This window comes from Mus caroli, unplaced genomic scaffold, assembly GCF_978045245.1.
Source record: "Mus caroli unplaced genomic scaffold, Mus_caroli_1 scaffold_8, whole genome shotgun sequence".
Classification (NCBI taxonomy): Eukaryota; Metazoa; Chordata; class Mammalia; order Rodentia; family Muridae; genus Mus; species Mus caroli.
This window is the reverse complement of record NW_028227263.1, coordinates 80332636-80351552: the sequence shown is the minus strand read 5'-3', so window position 1 is coordinate 80351552 and position 18917 is coordinate 80332636.

Genomic DNA, 18917 nt, shown 5'->3' with positions numbered 1-18917 from the left:
TAACCAGAACCCCGGAGCTCTTGTCTCTAGCTGCTTATGTATCAAAAGATGGCCTAGTCGGCCATCAATGGAAAGAGAGGCCCATTGGACTTGCAAACTTTATATGCCCCAATATAGGGGAATTCCAGGGCCAAAAGAATGGGAATGGGTGGGTAGGGAAGTGGGGGGCGCTATGGGGGACTTTTGGGATAGCATTGGAAATGTAATTGAGGAAAATATGTAATAAAATATTTTAAAAAAGGCAAAAATAAAATAAAATAAAATAAAATAAAAGTACTTTGTACAGAGGAAAAAAAAAAAAAAAAAAAAAAAAAAGAAGGCATCAGGTCCCTTGGAACTATAATCAGGAATAGTTGCAAGTCACCATTTGGGTACTGGTAGCCAAACTCCAAGCCTCTGCAAGAGCAGTAAGTGTTCTTAGATTTGAATCCCCCATGTTTTTAATCTTTTGAGATATTGGAGTCAAGGGGCTCCGATTTCCTCTAATCTTGCTAGCACTTGCCTGCTGTTTGTTGTTTTTAATTTTATGCTTTTGTTTGTTTGATTGCTTGGTTTTGGTTGTAACTAGCCTCTTGTTGGGGCTGAGGCCGTATCTCCCTGTGGCTTACTGGGCATCTCCCAGGTAACTGCCATCACTGAGCATGCTTACAGTCTACCCATTTCTCTTTACTCCCCAAGGTGCCCATTGATCCAAGTACTAACTTCACTTGCTTGGGTTCCTGTGGCCTTGTCCATACAGGTCCTTCCTCACCCACCTTCATCCCCTGACCCCCATCTACTCCCTGCACAAGCAGAGAAGTATTTTCAAACAGAAATTCCTTTTGCCAAGGTACCCTACTCAGGAAAAAATTGAACTCCTGGTGTGGTCTGTGGCATCCTGGCTTCCTGCGCGTCAGTATATTAGGTGAGTTTCTTCCACCAGCCACCCAAACTCTTACATATATCTCCTTCAGAACTCCATCAGAACTCAGCTGAAATGCACTTCAGCCAATTGCTGATCTTTGCTTGCAGTCTGGTGAGAGTACAACATCCCCCTCCCCCCATTCCCAAGCCCATTTCCACTCCGACTGAATAGGTAAGAAGAAATAAAACTGTAAAACAAAAAACACATCTATTTTGATCTCTCTCTCTTTCTCTTTCTCTCTCTCTCCTTCCCTCCCTCTCTTCCTCTCTCCCTTCCTCCCCTCCCTCTCTCCCTTCCTTCCCTCCCCCTCTCCTTCTCCTGACCTAGAAAGAACCTTAGGGTGAGGGTGAGCAGGAGGGCTCAGCCAGTACTTTCTAAAAGAATGTGGGGCAGGTGCCGTAGATTCAGTGGTGGCTTCCCAGAATGTGTTCAGACCATGAATTTTTGGAATCAGGAAAGCAGAGCTCATCTCTCACTAGCTCTAGGGCTTTGTGACTCAGTCTCCCCAATCCTAAAAGAAGGGTAACAGTGCTGGAGCCTGGCAGGGATACAGGCTCATCCCACTTTGTAGTTCACTAGAAGTCTTCAGTTTATGCCCTGAGCCTTTGATGTCTCAGATAGTGCATTTGTGTGTCAAGGACTGGAGTTTGTATCCTTCCTCAGGACTGCAGTCCAAAGCATCGTGACCCAGGGGCCTTAAATAATGGTGTCTCAAGGTTCTTGGGCTCCTGGCTCAGGGCAGGCATAGCAGGGTGAGCCTCTCTCAAGGCCCAAGAGAATGTTCCGCTGCTTCCAGAGACACTTCGATGCCTTCATTGTTACAGATGCTCTCAGATTGCATATTAGTGTCCTACCTCCTTGCTTTTACAAAGATAGTTGGGTTAGAAACCTCCCTACTTCAGTGTGTTCTTTTCCAAACTAATTATATTGTCAATAGTCCTATTCCCAAATATGGTCAAGCTCCAGGGCTTGGGGCGTTATGACTTCAGCTTCAGTACTGAGAGGGTACAATCCCACCCTGACCAGAATTTGTTTATAGGATCTGAGGAGGCCAGGGCAAGGCTGACTAGGCATGGGTGGAACCTTCTGTGGTTGGTGGCATATTGCCATTGTGCCAGGCCTACAGTCAAATGACCAATGTCCTAAGGCCCTCAGGCCCTGCCTGGCTAAAGAAAGTCACTTTTGAATGACAAGACATTCAGTCACCCCAGAGTAGGCAGGGAGCCCTCCCACATCTCTGGGGCAATGACTCAGCAGTGAGGAGAGCCTTCTTGAGGGCCCTCAGAGACTTCTTGCCCATAGCCCTTCTGAAAGCCAGCTCATCTTTGATTCCTCCTACTACTTGCTGGCTCTCAGACTGATCTTGGGGCCCAGCAAGGCTATGGCTTCCACAATACACTTATCTGTCAAGGAGAAAGGCACAGGCCTTCCCCCTCCTCTCTGTTACTAAGAACAGGGAGCTAGCCAGGGCCTTCCCAGAACCAGCAAGATAGTATTTTCATGGCTCTGATGTTCTTTGGGACATGCTTCAAAATTACAGACTCCACCCCAGGAGGGCTGAGTGCACTGGAGGGTGACACAGGAGAACTGAAGAACCCAAGGGGGATCTTCAAGGGCAACTCTTCCAGTTTTTCTACAGCCTGCATCACCCTCAGCAGTAGGAGGCCACAACAGGAGTGCTCGGTATATTTCCCGCTGGTATCTCCATCCCCCTCACCTCCCCAAAGTAGAGCTGTCTTTATCTGTCTTGTCTTCCAAGCTGCCAGTGTTGTTCAGTGCCAGGGTAACAGTACCACAGATACTCAGCCGTGTCTGAGAGAAGCCAGACTCCACTCAGAGTCTGCCCACATCTACTTCTGTCAGCCTTTGGCATGAGCCTCCCACCTACTCTCTTGGTGACCCCAACCTCTCCATTCACTCGGCCTCCTATCAGAGACAACATTTATTTATTTATTTATTTATTTATTTATTTATTTATTTATTTATTTTTACCCAACATGGTACTTGCTGCTGCTCTCTCTCTTCATCCATCCTTACCCCTCTTCCACCCTTTGAACTACAGGTCAGTTCAAGAGCCTGAATCCATGTGTTTATAGCATTCTTCTCTCGATGCCTCCATCATGTCCCAAACATCATATGCGTGCCCCGTGTTTCTGAACCAGTACATCAAACCACTCCTTGTACCAGGCTGGGCTTCTCCCTGAACAATGCCTTTCTGCATGCTGTTCCCACTTATGGAACTCTCTTCCTCCTGTTCTTCAGCCCATGAACTCCTGTTCATCCTGCAAGCCTCAATTCAACAGCAGGCCCTGTAGCACCAGCCTAAGCCACCCTACTGCATCTCTCCTCTGAAAGCAAACAGGATAGACATACGCTGTTGCACTTGTCAGTATGTTTTGTGGTGTCAGTTAGCCATGCTCTATGCAGAGTTCCAAAGCTTCGTGGGACAGTGTGTGTGCAATGTGAGGTGGAAAATTAGAGATGAGAGGAGGGGGCAGAAGGAAGAGAGCAAAGGCTGCTCAGGTCACATCTGTGCAGCAGGTGAAAGAAGAATCGCAAGAGGGAAGGAAGAGAGGAGTGCTGACTAGTGTCTATGTTAACTGGAAATAAGCTGGCATAATCAAAGAGCAGGGAACCTTAATAGAGAAAATGCCTCCACACAAAGGATTGGTGGGAAAGCCTGTGGGCACTTTCCTGATTAATGAATCATTGTGACCCACTAGTGAACAGTGAGGAGGGATTGAATCTGAATTCAAGATTTGACAGAACCAGGAGACCCTAGATGATATTGCTCAAGAGTCCTTTACTGTATTTTTAATGAAGTTTTTATTCCACAACAGTTCATGGTTCAAGCAGGGGTAGACAAAAAATGATAAACATACAAAGTAGTTCTCAACACCTCCACCAGATATGCTCAGGGGGCAGAAAGTCTCAGGCTGGAATGAGTCAATGCGTTGAATGTGTTAAGCTAAGGAAAGGAAACATTTTTCCTCCAACATTCCTTGAGTGTGCAGAGAGAGGCATTTCTCCCAGGAGAGTAAACAAGTAAAGTCTATATCATATAAACCAATGATTGGTTCAGGAGGATTCAATCCACTGTGGGTGATGTTATTCCTGGTCAGTCCTGAGTTGTATAAGAAAGCAGATTGAGCAAGCCTTGAAGAACAAACCAGTAAATAAGCATTCCTCCTGCCTCCAGGTTCCTCCTCTGCTTGAGTTCTTGTCCTGAATTCCCTCAGTGAAGACTGTTTCCTGGAAGTGAAATATAAAATAAACTCGTTCCTCCCTAAAGTGTTTTTTGTCATAGGATGTGGTTTGAATGAGAATGGCCCCTTAGGCTCAGACGTTTCAATACTTGGTCCCTAGTTGGTAGAACTGTTTAGAAAGATCTGGAGGTGTGGCCTTATTGAAGGATGTGTGCTACTGGAGGCAGGCTCTGAGGTTTCAAAAATCCACACAATTCACAGCTGGCCTCCTAGCTGAGTCCTAAGTTGTAAGGTCTCAGATACTGCTCCAGAGCAATGCCTGCCCACCTGCTGCCATGATCCCCACCATGATGGTCATGGACTCTAAGCCTCTGGAACTATAAGCCCCAAGTAAATTCTTCCTTCTATAAGCTGCCTTAGTCATAGTGTCTTACCAGAGCAATAGAAAAGAAACTAAGACTTAAGTAATATCAGAAGTGGGGTATCGCTGTGACAGATTGAAACATGCTATATTTTGGAAGAATGTGGAAGATTCTGGAACTTTGGACTAGAAAAGTAGTTGAATGCTATCAGTGTGGCATAATGAATGTGGTTGTTTAAATATTCTTGGCTCATGGAATGAGTGGCAATTTTAAGAAGTGTGGCCTTGTTGAAGTAGGTATGGCCTTATTGGATGAAGTGTGTCAGTGTGGGAGTGGGCTTTGAGACCCTCCTCTTAATTACCTGAGAAATTCAGTCTTCTCTTAGCAGCCTTCAGATCAAGATGTAGAACTTCTTCCGTGCCATGCTTGCCTGGATGCTGACATCCTCCCGCCATGATAATACTGGACTGAATCTCTGAATCTGTAAGCTAGCCAGCCCCAATTAAATGTTGTCCTTCACAAGAGTTGCCTTCATCATGGTGTCTCTTTGCAGCAATGGAAACCCCAACAAAGACAATGGGCCATCCTAACAGGAGCGTAAAAGACAAATGATTAAAGTAATATGGGTTGTGAAGGTCATGTGGATTGTGAAGACCCAACTCATGAGGTTATAGAAGGGGACAATATTATTAACTGAGCTAGAGGCCATTTGTGTAATATTTTGGCAAAGAATGTGGCTACTTCCTGCTCATATCCTAAGAAACTTCTTGAGGATAAATTGAAAAACTAATGGATTAATTTCCCTGGTAGAGGAGATTTCAAGACAGCCTAATATTGACTCTGTCATATGATTATTAGCAATCACTCTTATATAGGTATAGAATGAAAAAAGAATAAATGGGACAAAAAGAAATTTTGAAAATGTACAATTTGAAGAGAAAAATAACACCAGGAAATTTAGTGTTAAAGCTCAGGCTTGTGCTCAACGAGATAAAATGATTAAAAAAAAAAAAAAAGGCTTGGTCTGAAATAGAAAAAAGGAAGGGGTGCCATCAGGACAAGACCTCACCCAGATAAACTTCCAACTTGTGAAAGAAATGACCCAAGGAAATTTCTGTTTCTAAACAGCAACAGCAAATCAAAGCTGCTATGCATGTGACTCCAGGTTGCCAGGGTTCACCCTGAGTTGGTAGTCAAACTTATCAGTGTCATCCATACGATTCTGGATTTAGAATCATGAAGAGTACACAAGTAAAGGGATTGTGGAATGTTCTTAATATTTGTCTAAGAAGAGCATCTGAAGCCATGTATAAGTGTACTGGCTAGTTTTGTGTCAACTTGACACAGCTGGAGTTATCATAGAGAAAGGAGCTTCAGTTGAGGAAATGCCTCCATGAGATCCAACGATTAGGCATTTTTTCAATTAGTGATCAAGTGGGGAGGTCCTCTTGTGGGTGGGACCATCTCTGGGCTGGTAGTCTTGGTTCTATAAGAGAGCAGGCTGAGCAAGCCAGAGGAGGCAAGCGAGTAAAGAACATCCCTCCATGGTCTCTGCATCAGCTCCTGCTTCCTAATCTTCTTGAGTTCTAGTCCTGACTTGCTTGGTGATAAACAGCAGTATGGAAGTGTAGGCCAAATAAATCCTTTTCTCCCCAACTTGCTTCTTGGTCATGATGTTTGTGCAGGAATAGAAACCCTGACTAAGACAATGAGGCAGGGCAATCCCTCCACGGAGCCCTAAGAGACCACTTGGTGAAGCTGTGAAAGTGAAGCCTGGACTGTGTTGGAGACACCAAGATGTGTCTGTGCCAAAACCATAAGACTGCTGGCGAGGAAAGTTTTAGAGAGAGAGAGAGAGAGAGAGAGAGAGAGATCCTCTGACAAGATAGAGTTCTCCCTGATGGTTCATTGGGTTTTACTTTGGCTCAGGAATTCTTCACTATTCTTCCTTCCTTTTGGAATGGTAATGTATATCCTGTGCCACTGCATGTGGAAAGTGTGTAATCTGCTTTTTTGATTGTATAGAGGTGTCTTAGTTAGGTTTTCTATTACTAAGATGAAACACCATGACTAAAAAGCAAGTTGGGGAGGTAAGGGTTTATTTGGCTTACATTTCCACATTGTAGCCCGTTACTGAAGGAAGCCAGGACAGGAACTCAAACACAGCAGGAACCTAAAGGCAGTAGGCAACACAGAGGTGTGGAGCGGTGCTGCTTACTGGCTTGCTCAGCCTGCTTTCTTATAGATTTCAGGACCACTAGCCCAAAGATGGCATCACCCACAACAGGTTAGGCCCTCCCTATCCCTAATTAATTACTAATTTAAAAAAATGCCTTATAGCTAGATCTTATGGAGGCATTTTTTTTCAACTGAGGTTTGCTCCATTCAGATAACTCTAGCTTGTGACAAGTTGACAGAAAACTAGCAACCACAGAGAAGTACAATTAAGAGAGTTCCCTGGGTCTCAGAAGAAACATTTCTTTATGGGAACATAGACACGAGACAACTGGCTTTCTGGTCTACCTTATTTCACTGTCTACAGGTTTACCATGTTCCCTTCTGGTTATTGTTGAGATGGATTGGTAACCACAGATAAAGAGCAGCTGCTTTTACAGTTCTGATGGGAACTGGAGTTGCTCTGAGACAGCTGAGAGCAGCAAAGCTGAGAGGCAACTCCAGAGCCACTTCAGAAACCAACACAGAATCAACGCACCTCAAGAGAGAAGTTAAACAAGTGGATTTCCACCCCTGACAGCTGACAGAGTCCTGACCCTGGTCTTTGCTCTCCCCAGCTCAACGTGGCCTCTCCCAGCCTGACTTTCCACTGCACCGAGAACCTGGTAAGACTCTTCCTCAGAAACCACTGCCCCACGAGGATTCAGCATTGATGACTAAGTCAAAGGTTCCAATGAGTTGACTGTTTACACACGGAAGGCAGAGTCAGAAAGAACAATGGGTGTGAAGGAGAAACCCAGGAAATCCATCGTAGACCCAGGAGCGTGTTTGGGTTCAGTGCTCTTTCCCACACTTCCTTAGCAGCTGCAAGCCTGGTCCTCTGTGGCTGAAACTTCTCAGGGAAAGCATTGGACCACACGCATCAGTCAGAAAGACTGCACAGGTGTGTTGGCAACAATGCTCACCTACCTACACACTCCTTAAGGGTAGAATACAAAGTGTCTCTCCAAAAGAGCTCGGGTGTTGAAGACTCAGTCTTCAGCTGGTGGCACTTTTTGAGGATGGTTGGATGATTGGTTAATTCATTCATCAATGAGTTTGTAGCATTATGGGCTACAGAGAGGAAGAATCTGGTTGGAGAAGCAGGGCACTGAGAGCACACCTCTGAAGTGTCTTTCCCCTGGAGCCCTCCTGGCCACTCTGAGGGGAAGCAGCTCTCCTGGGTTACACCTTTCTACCATAATATTTATGTCTTGCCACAGACCTAAAAACAATGGAGCCAGCAAACCATGGATCATATCCTCTGAAACCCAAGTCTATCTTTCTTTCTTCAAGGAGATTTCAACTAGGTATTTGGACACAGCAATGAAAAACTAAGTGACACCCCTCTTGAAACCTTGGAGGTTTTCCAACCTGTTTTTCTGTTATGCCAAGTCATGTGACCAATTTTGACCAATGGATTGTGTCAGGAATGCAGTCATTTCCACAACAAGCAATAAAAGGCAGTGAACCTCCTCCATCCTTTTTTACCCACGATAGTGAATCAGGGAAAAATGGATTGAACCTGGATCCATGAAGTTCCAGGTTGAGAAGAACTATGGCCACCTCTCATTAAACCTGTGTGCCCAAAAATAAGCTTGTACACTACCACTGCATCCAGCCACAGACACCAATGACAATTACAAATGTCCATGGTTTGGGAATCCATCTAACTCATGAAGAAGAATGTGTAACATTTTTATGTTACTTTACAGTTTGAAAGATCTTTTATTTCCATTTGACCCTTGTTGATTCCATTAACATTTTCGGATGGGTATCTTCAGAAAAGCTTTCAAAACAAACATGAGAGACCCTGGCACTATTCACAATAGCTAAGATATGGGAACAGATTAGGTACCAAGCTGTAGATGCAAGGATAAAGAAAATGGCCCTCTACACACACACGCATACACACACACACACACACACACACACACACACACCTCAAGCCCATAAACTCCAGGGTACTCCACACATTCCCAGGGTAACTGTGGCTGCTTATGGTAAAAAAGGCTTGAGATGGAAATGGAGATGCAAGATATGTGACTGTATGCTCCATAAGTAGGTAGATTGTCAACTTTTTGTACAAATGATGATAAGCAGTTCTACCTATAACTTAGTTCTGCAAGAGAAAGAGGAAAAAAAGGTCAAAAAGGCCTCTAATTGTCCTCAAATATTTAATAATGTTCAATTTATTAAGCTGAGCTGTGGGTAGATATGAGCCCTTGTATTCTTCCTTATTCTATAAAAACAATGCATTGTCTAACAGTGTACATATTTTTGCATGTATTAAATACCTCTCGTTACATTAAAGTCTCTAAAGTATGTTGATATCCTTCCCAGGAAGGCATATTCAGCCAATCCCCAGTTATGAGTCACTGAATTAATCTGTGAACAATAAAACAATAAGGAAAACCCGAGGCTTTTAAAATGACTCACCCTGTTTTGTAAAAGCACTGTGATGTAGATGAGGTCTACGACTTACATAAAACAGTGATGAAATAATTCTTAGTATACCATTTCCTCAACCTCCCTATCCAACCAAACTGAGAGACAGGGACTTCCTTTAAATTAGCAATTCCCATTTAGAACTGCTATGGGAGCTGGAGAGATGGCTCAGAATTAAGAGCACTTACCGCTCTTGCAGAGTTCCAGGGTTCAGATTCTAGCACTCGAGGTTCAGGGATCTGATGTTCTCTGGCCTCTGGGTGACCTGAGCATGGTGCACATAGCTCATGCAGGCATTCTTACATGTACACAATAAACAAAGTATGTCTCTAAAGCAATAATAATAATAATAATAATAATAATAATAATAAATAATGAAATACTGTTCAAAGAAACAAAGTAATAAATGTAACAGTTCATATAGGAATAAAAATTTTAATTCTTGATGAAAAATAAAATGTATTTAGAGTCTGTTCTTTTTAATTGTTTAAGCTGGGCAGTGGTGGTGCATGCTTTTAATCCCAGCACTCAGGAGGCAGAGGCAGGTAGATCTTTGAGGCAGAGTTCAAGGCCAGCCTGGTTTACAGAGTGAGTTCTGGGGCCAGCCAGGGCTACACAGAAAAACCTTGTCTTGAAAAACAAAAAAAAATGTTTATTTCTATTTGCTGTGTATATCTATTTTTATTTGCCTGAATTTATGTTTATCCGCCATGTGGACACACTGGTCAAGGAAGCCAGCAGAGGCTGTGGAAACCTCTGAGACTGGAATCATTGACAGTGGTGAGCCCCTAGGAACATACACTGGGTCTTGTGCAAGAGCAGCAAGTATTCTTAACCACTGAGCCATCTCTCCAGCCCCGGTAGAGGCTGTTCTATAAAGCCGGAAAACCTCTATGTTTCTGAATCAAAACATCTATTATTACAATGAGGCCTCCTCTTTCCCAAACAATGTACAATTTAATGGAAAGCCAGGCTGAGTTCTTAAGAATTCCTACAGGATCTGAAATGGACTCTCTTTAAAATGTGTCTGATGTAATATGAGACGTGTTTGAAAATGCAAGACTGTTGACTTAGTATCCAATATTTTATAAAGATGTGATAATCAAAGTAGGGTGCTATTGACACCAGAACAGACAGTTGGGGCTGGGGGAAGCACAGCAAACCTTTAAGGAGTCATGATTACTCCTGAATCCAGCGTATGGCAGACAGTGGCTCAGAGAGACTCAGGTGATCAAGAACTGTGGGTTGGGCTCTTAACAAGTATTAAAAAACAGATTTAGATCTCTAATGCATTCCTATATGCAGGAAGTAAACTGCAAATGAATGAAACAATCACATTTAGACAAACAAATTATGAAAATACAGTAAACTATGTAGGACATAGCTTCACACTTTATATGCAGAGCCTTTCTAGGGAAGATGCCGAATGAAGGAGCCATGAAACAACACAGGTTTGATATCATATTCGATAATTTGACATATTTGATATTATTTGTAAAATTTTATAATGAGCAATACTTAGGGAGAAAAGCATTAGTAATGAGTAGAAAGGGCAATTCCAAGTCGCAAATTATAATATAATTATAAAAATAGCAAAAGACAACTTAGAATTACTAAGCAAAAGGTATTTTGAGGCAATTCACAGAATACTGAGTGTCACACATAGAAGTGCGCATTCCAATAATAAGACGGCGTTTTAAAAGCTGTTCGATTGGGAAAAGTTAAAAACAGTTGAGAAGACCCCATGTGGGTTAGGATGTGGGGAAAGGGACCCTTCCTACTGCAATGCAGGGAGCATTGGACACGGGCCTGTTCTGGATCCATCTCATGGTTCGCAATGTGGCTGGACCAAATCCCCTCACATGCTCACGGTTCTGCGGACTGCCACCTTCTCTTTGTCTTTGCTAGTCAGAGATCAGCTGGGCAAATGTGCTTGTTAGGATAAAATCCGTAAGTTAAACGTCGGGGGGCGAAGTGTGCCTACTATGTAGTGTGTGGCTCTCTGCTGGAAACAGACTTAGGCTTGGGGCGGGGGAGCTGGGAAACAGAGCCTCAGAGAAGCGCACCCATTACAACTCACTCTTGCAGGTGCCGGAAACCACGCATCACAAAACAGAAATCTGAATGACCTTCAGCAAACTAGTGTTCTTGTAGGAGAAATGAGCTCATAGGTGCGGCAGGGAGATGTAATCTTAAAGGGAGAACTTTACATTCTTGTTATTTGTGTTGTCTTTGACTTTAAGAAACTCCAATTAAAAATGTTCAAGCTGGAAAGCAATAGGTGGAGATAACTCCACTTAAAACTTTTTCGAAGGCCAATTCTTAAATGCATATACTCTTTCCTTTGCCCTGAAGTGGGAGGTCATAAAAAGGATCCTGTAATCTGAAGCCAGGAGCTGAAAGTTCAACCAGCAGTGGGGGGATCTATTCTGAGTGTTCTCTGGGTCCTGGAAGCAGGCTTGGTTCTGGATACTTCACAGTGTACCTTCCTGTTTAAAATGGAAGAAAATCATACACAAGAAAGAGTACATGACTGAACAACAACGACAAAAAGTGTTTTAAGATGTTTAAATACATACAAATTAGAATACTTCACTAGACTGTCGGTTGTTTTTATTAGTTTTTTTTTTTTAATTATGAAGTAATACACATTCATGACAAGTGAGTCAAGCCAGAGGTGACAAAGGAAATATTAGCACTTCTGACCACTTGGTGGCACTGACCTGGGAAGGTTTCTATGTCAACGCCATTTTTCTGTGCAGATGTTTTGGTAAAACCATCTTCAAGAAGCTTGGAATATTGACTGGGGCAAACGACTCCCCTAACATCATTATTTCCCCAAGTGCTCTGGGCTAGCTAAAGACTTTATTATTTTATATTACCATTAAAAGATATTTGGTTCAACATAGGGCATTGGAATTACATTAAGAATGGACTTCACTTTTGTCTTTATACAATTTTAATATATATATTAAATAAGTCCATCTCTCAAGCCCACAGATTTGTTTTTATACGTCTCTTCAGTTTAATTTCTTTTAATAATCTTATTTAATTTTCTCTGATGAGCACTATATATATTTTTCTGGGTTTATGCAAATAAATATTGTAGAATTATCTTCAATGACACGAGTAGAACCTTTCTGTTCCCATTTCTACATTTTGTTAGTAAAAAGAAAAGCATTTCATTTTTTTTGTATACTTACCTTGTGTCTAGCAAGCTTGCTAAGATTTCTTGACCAATACCAATTAGCATTCAGTTTTGGGAGCTTTAAAGATATGCAATCAACCATGACAACTGAATAACAAGATAATTTTGTGTTCATTTCAGGTATTTTCTATTTTTAAGTTTAATTTTTATCTTAATAATAAAAGCAAAGCTTTTTAAAACAAACAATACTAAAAAGACATAATTGATAACAGCAGATCTTTGCTAGTCACTTGTTTTTAACTGAGGACTGAGCTCAGAGCCTGTACTTGCAAGGCAAGTGCTCTGCCACTGAGCTCTGAGCTACCCTCCAGCCAGACACCCTGATTTTTGCCACATTCACTTTTGATGTAGCATCCTCAGCTGTAGCCACTTTGACCTCTATTTGACTATTTCTTTTGACCATTTATTTTACGATGCTATACTTTTTATCTGCATATGAGAGAGTGTGTGGTGTATGTGTGTGGTGTATGCACATGTGTGTGAGTGTGCATGTATACTTTCCTATGTGTGCATGCAGAGGCCCGAGGAGGATGGCAGGTGTTCTCTGCTATGACTCTCCAACTTACTCCTTTGAAGTAATCTGTCCCTGATCTTAGAGCTCATGTTTTTCAGTGGGGTTGGTGACCAGCAAGTTCTGGCCACCCTCCTGTCTCCACTCCCAGCAGCACCGGACTTACAGGTGTGCGGGTCACACCCACATTGTTGTATCTCACATCCTCAGGGTTGGGAAGCAGGTATTCTAAGCACTGAGCTATGCCTCCAGCCCCCCAACACTCAATGCCTGTGTTACAAGCTTAGACTGACTCTTTCTAATTTTAAGTTTAAACATTATGCACTGACCTCCTACAATAAGAATTTAGTTCTCTTACATTGTCCCTCACCCTTGTGCATATTCTATTTCCCTTAACATGGTTTTATCATGTTAAAACAATTTTTATAATCACTTAGTCATGCCTGTGTTGTCACCAGTATCTGTAGCCAAATCATCTGCACGATGACTAATCGTCTTTCATTCACTATGTAGATATTCTTCTTGCTGGAATTGAGAAAGGCTGTAATCTTTTTGTTTGCCTCGTTCTATCTGTGGGTAAATATATGTCAATGTTATTTATTGTGTTGTTTGCTTATGCATCAGTATCTCTGAGGATAGCCCATGCTCAAAGAGTTTAAGCACGGGTTATCAACTATCGATTTTCTTTGTTTTGTTTTTTTCTTGGGGGGGGTTGTTGTTGTTTGCTTTTGCTTTTGTTTTGTTTTGTTTTGTTTTGTTTTGTTGTTTTGTTTTGTTTTGTTTTTGGAGGTCCCTTTCCTGTGGCCATGTATCTTCTCACTCCAAATGGGACCTGCTATTCTGGGAGGCAACAGGGCTGTTATCCTGTGCTTCTTTCTGTTCATGGGAATCGTTAGAAACATCCCTGTGCCCCTGGGTTGTGTTTGCTTGTTTACTTAGTTCCTACCCCTCATAGCCTTTCTTTTTCCTGGTTTATTCCTGTTGCAGTCAGTAAATGAAATGGTGAGAAGAGAAGGCTATTCTCCGCATTTATTGGAAAGGTATTCCCGTGAAAAGAGAAACACAAATGATTATCCCCAGAGAGCAAAAGATAGAGACTGTGGTCACCCAAGATGATGTCATGAGCAGCAGGGAAAGCTAAGGACAGACTGTCTCTGGATTTTAGCAGATATATCATATGGGGTAACTCTTGGTTTACAGACAATTAACAACAACATCTAAGACAGAAGGTACCCAAGGCTGTCTGAAGATTGGAGTTATTAGATTTGTCTTAAGATAGAAAACAAAAACAAATGTACAAGAAGGCCTCAAAAGACCAGCCCATCAATAATAATTTAACTCCAGGATCCAGTAAGCCAAAAATGCAGGAAAAAGAAGAAACCCACCCACCTCACCTGAGAGGTCAGATCAGCACTCATGTTGCTTTTGAGGGCACTTGATCATCCAATAGATTTGCATTTTGGTCTCTGATAGGAAGAGAGTGAGCAAAAGTTCAAAGTGCGATATTTAACAAGTGACTGTCTAACCTCACATTGTGAGTCTTGTTAAAGTTTGGATATAAACTCTCTTCAAGAAGGTTCATGCTGTGAAGACTTGGTCCTCAGCTTCCAACAGTTGAGAGGTAAGTGGAACGAAAGAACTCTGATCTAATCTGTGGATTGATTCATCTGTGGGTTGTTGAATAATTCTGGATGTAGCATTCATTTCCTCACTGCCTCAACTCTCTCTTGGCAGCCATGAAGTGAGCAAGTCCCAGAAAAAAAAATGGAGCCAACCAACTAGACTGTAATCTCTGAAACTATGAGCACAAATAAAGCCTTCACCCCTTCAGTTGTTCACTCCGATACTTTTTCACCCCTACAGTGATGACTGAGTGACTAACGCAAGCCTAGGGAGTGATGCCTTCAGTGTCTGAGTGAGTAAGTAGTCGTCATCTCCCACCCAAATCAGGAACTTAACAGAAACTGCTTCAGCAGAGCTCTGTGGAGAAGAGCTATACCATTGAACCACGTTCCCACCCAAAATACGGAATGGTATTTGAAGCTTTTAAAAAAGAATAGTAAACTATTAAAGCGCCATGGGAAACTTGATAGAACCAAATGGAACTGCCAGGAAATAAGCACCATGATCAAACTTTGTAACTCAGTCAACAAGTTTTACAAAAGGCAAGACGAAGTCAAAGAAAAAGTTGGGGAATGGAAAGATGGGTCCATAGAAATCATATAGAATGGAGCAGAGATAAAAAACAAAATGAAACAAAATAAAACAGGGGTGGAGAAATGGCTCAGTGGTTAAGAGCACTGGTGGCTCTTCCAGAGGTCCTGAGTTCAATTCTCAGCAACCACATGGTGGCTCACAGCCATCTGTAATAGGATCTCATGCCCTCTACTGGTGTGTTTGAATACAGCAACTATGTACTCATATAAAAGTAAATGAATCTAAAAGGGGGGATGGCTGCCAGTGAAAACCTTGAAGTCTCCTCATCTGTCACCCAAGCAAATAAATGTCCTTAAAAAATAATCCAGGGTAACAGAACTATGGAGCTATGGAGGACAGAGTTTAGACAGAAAAGTCCAGCATGTGTTAGTAAGAGTCAGAGGAAGGGGGGACAGAATGTGACAATGTCAATACTTGAAGGCCAAATATTTTTGGCCAAACCTTTTCAGAACTGGCAAAAGCTTGGAATACATCCAGGGACGGCGCTCCTTAATAAATCCATAACAAGATTTCTTTGGCTGTCATATCATTGTGGGTGTTCGAAAGACATAAGAAATTTAAAAATTATATTAAACAAGATCTACCCCACCCCTCCCTGGAGTGTAAATCCAATGCCAATGTGATAAGGCACTTCAGGATAAGCCCCACTCAGGGACGGGGGAGGGGGGTGAAGACAATAACCTGAAGCCCAGCCGACGACAGGGCGTGGAGGGTGTTCTTGAATTAGAATCTTTTCAATCTTCCCCAAAGAGGCATGAATTCTCTCTCTCTCTCTCTCTCTCTCTCTCTCTCTCTCTCTCTCTGTCTCTCTCTCTGTCTCTCTCTCTGTCTCTCTCTCTCTATCTATCTATCTATCTCCTTCCCTCCCTCCTTCCCTCCCCCCTCTCTTTCTTTTTCTCTTTCTTCCTGTCTTTCAAGTCAGTATTTTGGTAAAAATGTGTAATTTCCTCAGAGCATGAGAAAGAAAATCCCACACGGTCCTATATCAACAACACGAGCTAAGGCGCCAGAAAAACCTCACATACTCTGTCTTGTCATGAATTACAATCATTGTTCTGGGAATTTTCTCAAGGGTTGGCTTTTCTTCCTTATAAACAAAGCTACATATCATTCTTGAGGCTGTCTGGTCACTGGGATGCAGGCAGTTGCAGCAATTTTTTTTTTTTCAGGCCGAAGAGTGATGCCCAAGTTGTCCCCAGTAGAGCTCTCCTCATCGAAGGCCCATACAGACACAGACTTCTCTAGTCTGTCCCAGACCTTTTCGGGGTGGTACTCAGAAGTCCTCCTTCTCCAGCCCCACAAGACTGTACTTCTCTTTGCCTAAACATATCACAACAACACAGCTAAGGCTTCACAGAGCTATGAGTAGGGACGGAGCTCCTGAGACGCCTGGCTCAAGGACCAGTACGGTCTGTTCCCAGTTTGCAAGTTAGCCCTGCAATGAAGTTTACAAGACAAAGTTTAATGACCTCTTGAATAAAGAGAAGGAGGCTCAGGGACAGCTTAAACAAACGGGACTGAAAAACAAAGGAAATCATTGTTGGCAAGGCTCTGAGTCATCTTCACCCCTGCTTCCCCACCCGCTTCCTTCCTGTTAGGGATAGCCAGGGGATTCAACCTTTCCCATAGGTGGTCTCAACGTCCCACTGCTAAGGTGGGCATATGGTTTAGGTGTGTGCCCCAGGGGCACATATGCTGAGAGCTTGATTCTCCTCAGTATGAGGATGTTAACAGATCAGTAGACAATTCAAACTTGGGGTCTAGCAGGAAGGTCTTAGCACTTTGAAAGCATGCTTTGGGGAAGGGTTAATGTGGTTACCCTGTAGCCTCAATTCCTTCTCAGTCTCTAGAACTGACTTCCTTTTTATCTATCTATCTATCTATCTATCTATCTATCTATCTATCTATCTATCTATCTATCTATTATCTATTCATTTATGTTGCCATGTGTCCTCTCCCTCTCCATTGAGCTCCCACCATGATGTCATCTGTCCTGTTACAATATAGCCAGACAGGCCCTGACCAGAACCGAACCTAAGCTGTTTGGACATTCATCATTCAAAATGAACCAAATAAACATGGCTTTATATACCACCTGGACTCAAGTGTATTTACTACAGCAACAAAAAAAAGGACTAATTCTATGACCTGAGCAGAGGCCCTGGCTCCTTTAGAGCATGGTAGGGGAGCTCCACCCCTTCAGTTTTATTACCAGTTCTTCTGCTGGTGATATTGGGTTATTTCTCCCATGAAGACAAGACTGACCACAGCAGATAAACAGTCTATGACTCACAGGGATTGCCAGCCACCTTGAGAGTCTGCTGTCTACAGTGTCTGGGCTCTCCCCTGTTCTTGCCCTCTCCACCACACACTCTTCCTTGCTCATCAAGTGGCTTCAGTGGCTTCTCATTATTTCCAGTCTCAGGACCAGACTCAGTTGGTCTAGTTTTCAAGGCCTTTCTTCATCTAATCCCGATCACAGTCTAACTGGACTCTCAAAGTTCATTTTCTCTTCCGGTTCTGAGCCTGGGGAGCCCGAAAGAGTGTTTGGAAATGCGTGCAAGCATTGAGTTGATACAAGGGTGGAGGTGGCAACTGGCACTGGGTGGCAGGGTCCAGGTGTGAGAGTTGCCCTCTGGGGCCCAAGACAATCCCACACACTGATTGCCATCCATGATTCCTGCTGAGGAATGCTGCTTGATACTGGCCAGTCCTGGTCACTTCCCACCCATCAAGCCCATTACATCCACTTCTTGTTACCATCCCACCCCCATTTCTTTGTGTTCTACCAGTTGTGAAGATCTGCTTGCTGGATGTCCATCTGAAACCACCATCTCCTTCAGGCCTCAAGGCACTGTCGGCATGAGAGACTAGTGGGCAGACCTGAAAGGTATGGATGTTGGACTCATACAAACCCATGTGTGAGTCTCACGCTACCATTTTACCCATGTTACCCAGGGAGAGAGCCACTTCCTCCAGCCAACCCTCACCTCTAAAACAGCCATGGTGACAGTTCCTGCCACCATGTGAGAAGGATCCATGAGAGTTGAACATTACAAGGTCAGCTAAAGTGCTTAGCATTACCTAGCATGTGGTCAGAACTCCAGTGAAGCCATTATTTAAAAGACTCCTTTCAAATGAGGTTCATACTCAATAAACCCCCACAGAGTTGCTGTTTACCCTACTAAGACTTCGAAGTTTCTTTTTTTTTTTTTTTTTTTTTGGTTTTTTCGAGACAGGGTTTCTCTGTGTAGCCCTGGCTGTCCTGGCACTCAGTTTGTAGACCAGGCTGGCCTCGAACTCAGAAATCCGCCTGCCTCTGCCTCCCGAGTGCTGGGATTAAAGGCGTGTGCCACCATGCCCGGCTCTCGAAGTTTCTTTATTCTAGACAAGGACTGCACAGAAAGAGTTATTTCTGTTGTTGTTCTTGTTCTTGTTATTTTGGATTCTTTTTAAAATTCATCCACAAAAGCTACCATCAGATATAAGCTACTGAGAAACTACAAAAGAGGAGTGGTCCCCTTCTGCCTGGCCCCTGGAATCCTTCCTGTCAAGGTGCCTGGAGATCACGCTTGGTTATGCTCCACAGGTGCACAGCTCCAAGGAGACCAAAGAGTAGAAAGGTGGCTCTCTACATCTCCTTGAGGGCAGAGACTCCCTCTGAGGAACGGTGCCTGATGGATGCTAAATGTGAGATGCCACGTCCTGGCATGGACCGTTCCTGCCGAGTCCCTTCCAGTGTCTTTTTCTTCCTTCTCTGCTTCGGCACTAATGGAATTCTGTTGAGTAACACATGGCTGTTCTCCATGGTTTTCAGAAAGGCTGTTGTCTGCTCAACAAGGAATGG